The 10,142-nt window shown below is 36.2% G+C and overlaps 1 non-coding gene across 1 annotated transcript; it reads right to left on the reverse strand.

The window, feature by feature from the left end:
• Window positions 1–676: 676 nt before the first annotated feature.
• On the reverse strand, window positions 677–804 carry LOC122159168. The gene has a single exon (XR_006168395.1). It is a non-coding gene; the product is annotated as a U6atac minor spliceosomal RNA (small nuclear RNA).
• Between the last annotated feature and the right edge of the window lie 9,338 nt (window positions 805–10,142).

Raw genomic sequence — 10,142 nt, forward strand, 5'->3', positions numbered from 1 at the left:
ATCAGGAAAAAATATATGTTTTCCCATGAATCGGAAAAAGAAAATATAGAACAAGAATGAAAATGAGCATGGCAGACAGTTAAACACAAAGTAGAATGAAAGAGATGATTACAGGTTCAAAGGGGAGCAACATCAATCAGGCCATTTTTGTTAGATTGGAAAGAAACTTTATCTATATGACTTGCTTAATTCATGAATAACCTGTGCAATAGTGTCCATGGTAGAATCTACCCCTTGATCCCAAGCTCACCTATATTTTGCTTCTTTCTGTGATAGTCTGAGGTGTCATGGGCCCACCGATCTAAAGATAATTCACCATTATGTTGCTAGTCCAGATCTACCTAAACCACTTCAATTCTAGCAGTCCAATACACCTGCTGGTTGTTTTTATGTTCTTCAGTGACGTGACTCCTGGGTATGTGAGCATCTATGAGATGTACTTTTACAACCGTATTCTCAACCCAGGCAGCAATATCTTTCTATGCTTCAGTGGCACAGATAGGTTTACCTCTGTGCTGCCTGTTCTGCTTCCATTGCTGTAACCACCCCCCTATGGCATTTGCCACCATCCTCGAATGAACGTTGAGGTAGGGCACTGACCACTTCTCTCATTAACAATATCTAAAGACAGCTCGATGTCCCTCGCTTCTATGAATTGGCTCAGTTCACTGTCTCCTCAAAAACATGGTTAGATGGCATGAAGTAGGTGATAGTGACTTAATCTTACACGTGTTGTGCAGGCAACTAAGGCATCTTCCATCCTTGTCAAGGGAAGTGCTAACCTTTTCTTCTTTCATACAACATACTAGGACAGAAGTTTACTCAGGCACATCCTCAGCTGCTAGTTCTGTTAATAAGATAGTAAGAAAACATCTGAGTGATACCCAATTTGGTACTGAAAGTCTAGTCATATTCAATATATGAACTATTACGATTACAGATTAATAACTAGCACACTGCCCCATTTGTCTAGTGGCATTCGGTGAGCTACTCATGAGCCCCTCATTCTTCATCTAGCAGCATTGAGTCAGAACTCACATGGCTGGCTTAGGAGATGGTACAGTTTATTGAAGCAAAGGATGCACAAATTCTTTGGATTGCTGGTGATAAATTTACTGTCAGCAAAGCTTGTGCAATGAATGAACTGTAATACAGCCTGACCACCAGCATGCTGACTTATAAATCAACTCTATAGAGATTTCTAAGTTTCCAAAGAAAGCACTCGGCATAATTGAGTGTGTGAATCTTACCCAGCAGGCAGCTCTGCAGGGAGAAAGGTTCAGCTCGTCGACTGATCACTGAAGTCAGAGGCGTTCTTCCAATTTATCTGTGATGGTATCTTCCCTGATGTACTGATGTACCCCCTGTCTTCAGCCATTTTTTATTCTGTTTCTTATTATACAGATGGAACTTGACTGGCTCGTGTCATGCCTTTATTTTTGATTGGTGTGAAATTCTCTCAATTTTATTTAAAAAATATAGGCTAAAACATTCAGACCGCACACTCAACAAGGGGTGATCACACTTGGAGGTGGGTAGCTTTTGGGATGAAGCTTATAATGAGCTCATGTTGAGCAACAGATGCAGATGGATAGACAGATTGGGTTGGGGTATATTATCTTGTAGTATGGGAGTATGTTGTCTGAAGGGGCTGTGAAATCTTCATCACTGGAAATTCTTAAAGAGAGATGAATTCATCTGCTCAGAAAGTTTTATCTATATCTCATTTCTAAGGTTGGATCAACTCTTATAAGTGTGATGAAAGATATGAACACTCTATCAAACTTAGTTACATTATGGTTAGTCTTTACTTCAATTTCTCTTATGTGTTTATTATTTTGAACAATATTTTGGTATATATGTCCATTGGCAATGATAGAGCTATCAAGAAAATAAAGCAATAAAAACATTCCAAGCAGTAGAAGCAGCATGACTGCAATTTTTTTCCAATTTTTACTTTGAAGAACTTTAGTAAGTTCCGTAAAAGGATTGACTGAACTGACAGAGAAAACTCAAGCTCTTCCCACATAGGGAGTGGACACTTCTGAGGATACTGACATTTTAAAAGCAGAATTAGATGAACGCATGATACTTGTGTAATACAGAGTTTACATTTGGAGTAAGTCAAAGAGCAAGATGAACACACTGTCAGCACTGCTTTTTCAACCCACCATTTCTGTATTTACGTTTAGTATAATAGGTAAACTTATACATGATTCAAACATCCTGCACTTGCAGATAAAAAAGAGCCATTATGTCACTTAGTCTGATTTTTGTATAACACAGGCCAGAAACTTTTACTATGTCATTAACTTTATATAGTACATAATTTCTTGCCAAGATCATAAAAAATAATCAAGAACACAACACTTCCTCTTAAAGTGGCTTCAATGATTTGCAAAGTCAATACTAGCATCTTTCTCAAATTTGCACCCTAAATTCTTATGGCAATCAAGAGTGTTAGAACTAAAGTACATTTTTATCTGGATTCATGTTCCTTGCCATCTCTTGTATATAATCCCATGTGACTCTTGTCAATTTTTCCATTTTGATAGTCATTAAGGGAAAATATGTTCACCCGCTTGAATATCTTAAAAATATAAATGCAGAGTCCTGCCAAAATAAACAACAGATGCTAAAACATACCTTGGGGTGAATACTTTAGTCAGAATAATCATTATCACATAATACACAACCGCATTATCTTCATCTGTTCCTGGTGGTGTATTCCCAGGAAACCTAGGTAACGTATTTCATTGTACCAGGAGACGTTGGGTTCAAGGCATGCTCATCAAATCTTCTCCTTCCCTTTTTGAAGAGATTAGATGTATATATAAACATTGCTAGAATAAGCAAAACCAAACAATGTGGGCAGCATATGAGATGATTTTTAGCATAATTTTACAATCATTTTCTTTACTAACACAATGATCTTATAATAGCAAAGTCAAATGGAGATTTTGAAAAATAACCCGTAAAAAATTATGAGGATTTTCAGGAACCATGGGTGTGTATTCAGAATATTTGAGTTAAGAGTCTTTAGTGTGAAATTCAGATACTGATATGGCACTGGGATCCCGAATAAACTTGATAGCTTTATCTTTCTTTTTACTCATTACAGTTCCCTTTCTACTTTTTAATCTCAAGACTTGATTATTAATTTTCATAGTTCTGTACTGTCTCTACTGAGTACTGTAATACATAAAGACTAGATTATACTGGAGAAAGTATGAGTCTGTGGACAGTGAACCCAACACAATTTTTTGGGTACAGATTACGGAATTCTTGCATTAAATTTGTGTGTGCTTATCCACTTGATGCAGATTAAAGTACATAACCCAACAGACTTTTATTACTTATCCCCCCACAGGTTTTAGCTATAATATCTGGTTTATCTATGGACTGTTTTAAAGGTGTTAAGAATTTGAATCCCAGCAGTGAGCAGTTTATGCTGATTGTTGTACCAAATGTAGGTAGGTGCAAGTTAGTATTGGATAGCAAGTTACAGCTCTGCAGAATGTAATTACTAGGTGAAAACACTTGTTCCTTTAAAGCTTACAAGAAGGTGGCTAAAATTGGCTTAGATGATAGTATGCTTATGGCAATAACATAATTTGTGTCTCTAGGGGTTTGAGTTATTTATGAAACGATGTAGCTCATTCTCTTGGTTTTGAGTTAAATGAGTTTTCAGGGCTAAAATATATTACATTTGCGGTCTCCTTAAAACATCAGAGATCTTAATCTGGACAGGCCTAATTAAGTTTGCCTGCATTTCCCCCTGTGTATTTTTAGAAATATAGGTCACAAATGCAGAATCATCCATCGTAGACAGTTTTTCAGTGAGGCAGCACCTAAGTTTAGGCATCTAAATTAGGTACACTAGACTCCACCCGATGTTTTATTGTTACAATTAGGACTGTGTACTTACTTGGTGCCAAATTCTGCTCTCATACTTGTCACTGATGCCTGTGAAGCAGTTCTGGATTTTCATGAATATGATTCAGAACCAGAAATTATAAATCACTCCAGGCTATGGGTGGTAATATGTGTTCAGATACAGACTGTAAATATCCTCACTTAAATCCCAGGATTATCTTTGAAGACAGGAGCCTTTGCAGAATTCTGGCTGAGATACTGACTTTAGAATTTAGATTTTAGGCATAGTAATGGATCCAAATTCTGGTTATCAGAAAAAAATTTCATTGAGTGAAATCAGTAGTAGGTCTTGCAGGGAATAGCTTTCAGTGTAAAGTCCATACAGCATGTTTTTATTGTTATTATTAATAATATTTTATTTTCATGAAGATGGTCATATTTTTCATAGCAATTTCTAAGTGCAAAACGGTTTGTAGGACGGAAAATTACGTAGAGCAAATTACAGAGAACTATATATAATTCAAATGCCAAAAAGCTTTTCTAAGTATCCAAATACAAGATGTCTTGGAAGAAAGAGTGCATCTGAACATAACAGGACACAAAACAACCCTGGGAAACTTAGCACGTAAGAACAGAATGTTCAGTGCAAACAATGTCTCTCAGTAAGAGTGAATTATAAATGAAAAATGGTGGCAAAAGGGACCATGTTAATCATCAATGTGTAAGAGAGATTATCAGGTGGAAGCAGGCAAGCATTGTTACTTCTAGTATAGCACTGCTATCTATACTATATTAGTGTATCAGCACTACTATCTACACTTCAGAAGAATGCAGATATATTAAAAATTTCAGAGTCCTAAAGAGAATCTTGAGAGTTTAAAGCCTGTAATGTAAACTAAAAGAAGCTCAGTTTCTGTGAACATTTTAGTTCATAGAAGAGATCCCCTAATGTTTAGGTGATAAAGATGAGAGCTTCGATGCTGAATTAGAAGAAAAATGTGACAAGGACTGGTAAGTGAGGCTGAACTCAGTTCAGTGGAAGTTTAAATCTAGGAGCTTTCCTAACAGCAGCTAAACATGGAAATAGCCTACAACAAAAAGGCAGCAGATACAAGATCACTTGGGCTCATTAGAATAAGGCTGTAGTTCTTTCTTACGGACAGGAAGTAAAATGTCAGGAAGAAAATCAATGAGTGGAAAAGTCAGGGAGACAGGGGAGCGAGATGGCCACAATGGTCCTTTTGGACTTGACTTCTGCATTTCAGAGAATTTTCACCTTCTTAACATTTTTTTTTTCTAGAAGTCAAAAGAGAACATACATTTTTGCATTGCCCTCAGAAAATACATGGCAATCATTAGACAGTTAAATGCAAGAGGTAATTCATCATTTTTATCTCCTCTTACAAGCCACTTGTATTATTTTTTACTTTCTTTGCCAGACTTAACCTAAGTTTGTAGCTGCAGTAAACAGTTCATTCAAGATAGGTCAAATTAAAATTCAGAGAAGGTGTGAGGAACTTTTTTAGTTTGCTGGACAGTGTTGGTATCCATATGCCAGAGCTCAAACCCAGACCCATGTTGGGTCTTGAACCAAAATTACTAGCTGTTTTACAGACTAGATTGACCTATTGTTTTTTTGTTATCACTGCTTACTGTCTTGTGTTTGTAATTATGGAAGAAAGGTTGTTTATTTACTTTGATTTTTTTTCCTTTGTGGTACAGGACATGAATCACCCTGCTCAGATCATCTAAACAACTCTTACTTTATGAGCTCCTTGCTGTTCAGAAGCCTCAGGCTCTGGTGGAATCTGGATCCTTCCTTTTCACCACTGGGAGAGCAGAATGGTTTCAGTTCACAAAAGTAGAAATGTTTTTGTATAACTCTATTTGTCGTATTTATTGTAAGCAACATGGGTGAAAGTTAATAGGTTTCAAGCATAGGAGCCTGGAATACATGACCTAAAGGTCTCAATCAGTCTTAAAACTTACAGACAAGGAAACTTTCTTGCAGTTATATCTCTAGTCTCTCTAAGAAATGCCTATATCTTTTGTATGTGGTATTCCATTTACTTTAATAAAAGAAAGAAAATGCAATACGCTGCATGTAAAAATTCTGAAAATACTGGTAACATAAAGAGTTTCAAAGGACTTGGTTTATTCATTTTTAGGATTAAGACTAAATCTGTCAGCATCTTAATAATCATCCAGCTTTCACACTATGTTATTCCATAGAACACATGCATTGTAGTCTGTACCATGCAACCCTAACTTTTAGTAGTTGTATAACCTATTTTCCCCATTGGTTCCTTAGTTTTATAGTCCACAATTTATATTAAATTTAGTAGTTAAATGCAAGTTATTAAATTTTATACTATCACTTCACCTGTAGATCTTAAAAAAATATATATCAAATTTATAGGAAAGAAGAGAAGCTTCAACAGGAAGCACGCTAATTTTTTGAGAGTCTAAAACACTTCCTTCTCTGAGGCTAAAATATCAGGATTCATATGCCTTAAAGATTGGAATTTGCACATTTGGCTGTGTTTAATCACATTTATGAAACCCTTTACCCAATATTTTGAGTTTCTCCATATTTACTAAACATTTTTCCGAATACATACATTTTAGATAAAAAAGATTAAAGTGTGTTAATTAAATAAGTATAATAATAAAAAAAAGTATGGACTGATTAAAATTTACACAGCATTTCTTGTTTTCTTCTTTCATATTTTCTGTGTGGAAAGTACTAGATTGTTCCCACCTAGATGGCACACATAACACTGGAATGAATGTGTGAGCTGAATTTGTCTCTCTAAGCAAATGTGAAGTTGGGTACTCAGTAAATACAGAAATAAAATTAACTTTATTTCAATTTATTGCTGCAAAAAAGTATCAGTATTTATATTCCATAGACAATATACATATATATATAGTCATACCTACTCATGGTAATAACAGATATTTTCCCTCTGTGTTTGTAATTTCTTTCAGTGCTGTAGGCAGCTTTAAAACAAAACAAACAAACAAAAAAAAAAAAACCCAAGTTTTCTGCAGCTGTATATAGCCATAAAGAGACTAAATCAGATGTGTTTCCTTGAGTGATGACTCTTCTCTTTTAAACAATTCTGGTAACTAAACTTCTCAAAAAATAAACTGAAACCCAAATCAGTTTTTTCCCACATATCATCTTGTAGTTAGGTGGTAGAAGAGCAGAATGCAAAAATTTAACTTTCTTGAAATAGAAAGTCATGTAATTACATAAAAATAAAATGGGGTTTAGTTGATTCTTTTTTCCTTGATATTTTCTGAAATGACCAAGTCATTAAAGCTTTTCAAATGAGGGATGTAGCAGCCTTGATGAGACTTAGTTCTGTCCCATAACACACAGATATGTTATTTTGAACACACTTTATTTTCAATTCTCTCCACAGCAGAAAGAAATAGAAAATATCAGTATGGAACTGCGTAGCATGAAATACTGGCAACACACGGATGACTTAAAAAATTCAATTTACTGTAGCCAAGGCAAATATAGTCCAGGGAACTGCGTTCAATTTACGTTTTGTTACATTGTTCCTTATTTGACAGATAATAAAACTGTATTTATTTTTTAAGAAATACTTCTGATCTGCAAAAACATAGAACCTTCCTTTGCTCCATATCTGCAGTGAAATTCCCTCTGCTTCCTTGGCTATAAATGTCATTTACAGCCTACACTACCAATACTTGAGTGGATTTTGGAGGTAAGTGAGGATAAGCCCCATCTTCCTAAACACAGAGACAGAATGCAAAATGATGGACTGTGTGACCACCCACCTCTACTTACTGACAAATATAGTCTGAATAACTCTATAGAAAATTACAACTATTGAAATTTACAATCTGTGAAAAAGTGAAAAATATGTATGGAGGTGAGAACTAAAGCTAATTTACACTTTCCCCACCGCTCATATTAGTTATTTTTCCTGTTATCATGTTCTTATCCAAACTCTTGGCATGCAGGTTACATCATTATTTACTGAGATTCACACTTTTTTTTCTGATACATATTTTCCCCCTCTTATACATTTATCTTTTGACTGAGACCACACTTTTAAGCTTCCAAATGACATTGACAGATGTTCTTTTCCTGCTTCCAAATGAAATTGACAACAGCAGAATCACAAGACATGTCTTTCTTCAGAGATTTACCCCCGTGCTATTAAAAGCTTATTTAATATGGTGGTAGAATTGGGACTATAAGGCTCTTACTCTATTCAGGAAAAGTTGGCAGTTCCCTGTAAGACTGTATAACTCTTCTTTAGTTATATTAGGAATAATTTGATTCTAATAATACCTGGGCACTGCAGATCTGGAAAAGACATTTATCATGCCTTTCTACTTCTTCTTCAGTGGGATTATGCAAAGATGGTATGCAAGAAGGAATCTTAAATGCGCTTCTAAACTTATATGTTACAGAACTTCTGAGAAGTCACAAAGGACTCTTCAGAATTAGCATTAATGAAATCTGCTGTTTATGACTCAGAGAAGGGGCTCTAAAGAGCAAATAGAAAGTCCGGGTGTAGTGACTTAGTGCTTATAGAGTATAACTGCTACAAGACTGATTGCATGATATATTGCTTCTTTCATTGTGAGCCACAAAACAGGTAGGGGCATGGTAGACTAATTTGGTTTATATATTCAGCTGTAAGGCTAGACACTGCATCATTCTGTTCATAAAGCAGGGGCTGGAGGCATGTGGAGCCCGTAGTCATGACAACAATAAGGCAGCTCAGAGCCTGAGCGGCAAGCAAGAAATTCAGCCTTGTCTCCATCCCTTCCTGCTTGTGACCCGGCTCTCCTTGCCTACAGAGGTGGGGGTGCGTGCTCATGAATGATCTATTGAACAGAGATGCAGTGCAGAGACATGTGCCCACAACAAGCCTTTTAGTAGAGTTTCCCACTATTACACTAACACTAGCTCAGCTCCACTCCTGCTAGTGGTGACTTCAGCTCAAGCGTACAAAGCCTTTTAGCAGCTGCTCTGCTTCACTGAACAGATTTATTGCTATACAGCAAACACTGGTGATAAAAAGACAAACATTTTGTCTACATTAGGACTCCCATTGCTGCCAGCACTGGTGGAGCTGCAGGAGGAGTGGTGAACACCTTGAACTCCAGCTGGAATCAGTGCAAATTAGGAACACTCAAAAGTCCTTGAAAATTGAACTCAAGTTGCCTGAGCTGACATTTTATTGGCATGAACAGGCAATATGAAAGCAATATAAGAACTTCTGATGCACTAAATGATAAAAATGGATTATCTGTACATCTCACATGAAATGAGCAGTAGTGATAAAAGAAGAGATCAATTTCAGACAGCAGATCTGTTTTCAGACTGTAGTTCTTTGTTGCTGATGGTATGTAGTGAATCTTGTCACGGTCCATAAAGACCTAGATAATCACATGGTGCTAACATATTCTCCTCTTTTATGCTCATTAGCGTCAAAAGTCAGTTTTACTCATGAAATAGTAAAGGAATGACCAGAGACAGTAGTTGGCAAAGGAACGGAGAAATTCAGGGGAACTTTTTCAGCAAGTTATCCCATCATATTTTATTCCAAATGAGAATTTCTACAAGTCCTGTGTGGATTCACTGCTGTGCTTTCTGCATTCCTTCCTCCATGAAGATGAAAATCTTCTTGGTATCTTATACATCTGTTTTCTATTTTTCTTCTTTTACAAAGGATACTAAAGCTCACATTGTTGTGTTTGCATTCTGCAAACTAAATATTACTATACCAGGAGCACTTTTGAAGAAGAAAAAGTTCAAGACATAGCCTTCATGAGGTAAAGTGATGTTTTTGGTATGTGAAGGGGTGAACATTCTGGACTTCCTGCAACCTGGACAAACCATCAGCTCTGATCACTACATCATGATGCTAAGCTGAAGGCTTGACCTTCAAGAGTCAGTCTAGAGAAGAAGACAACCTTTCCCTTGCAACATGATAATTCTGGGCCTCATGCCAGTTTGAAGTCCATGAAGCACATTGTCAGTCTTGGCTGGATTGTCCTACCACATCAATCATATAGTCCAGATGTATGGTGGTGTTGACTATGTTGAAAAATAATGTTTTGTATCTGAGAATTTGCTCTATCAAATAGCCTTATTGTGCTCTTTGTATTTGTTGTAGTTACCACAGAAATATGTAGGAGTCATTACTTTCAGAGTGACCCATGTAGATGCAATAAAGTACTACAGTCTGAATTTTGCTAGTGCTGGAGTA

Source organism: Centrocercus urophasianus, unplaced genomic scaffold (genome assembly GCF_019232065.1).
Source record: "Centrocercus urophasianus isolate 14NV4802_14NV808 unplaced genomic scaffold, USGS_Curo_1.0 seq_15, whole genome shotgun sequence".
Taxonomy (NCBI): domain Eukaryota; kingdom Metazoa; phylum Chordata; class Aves; order Galliformes; family Phasianidae; genus Centrocercus; species Centrocercus urophasianus.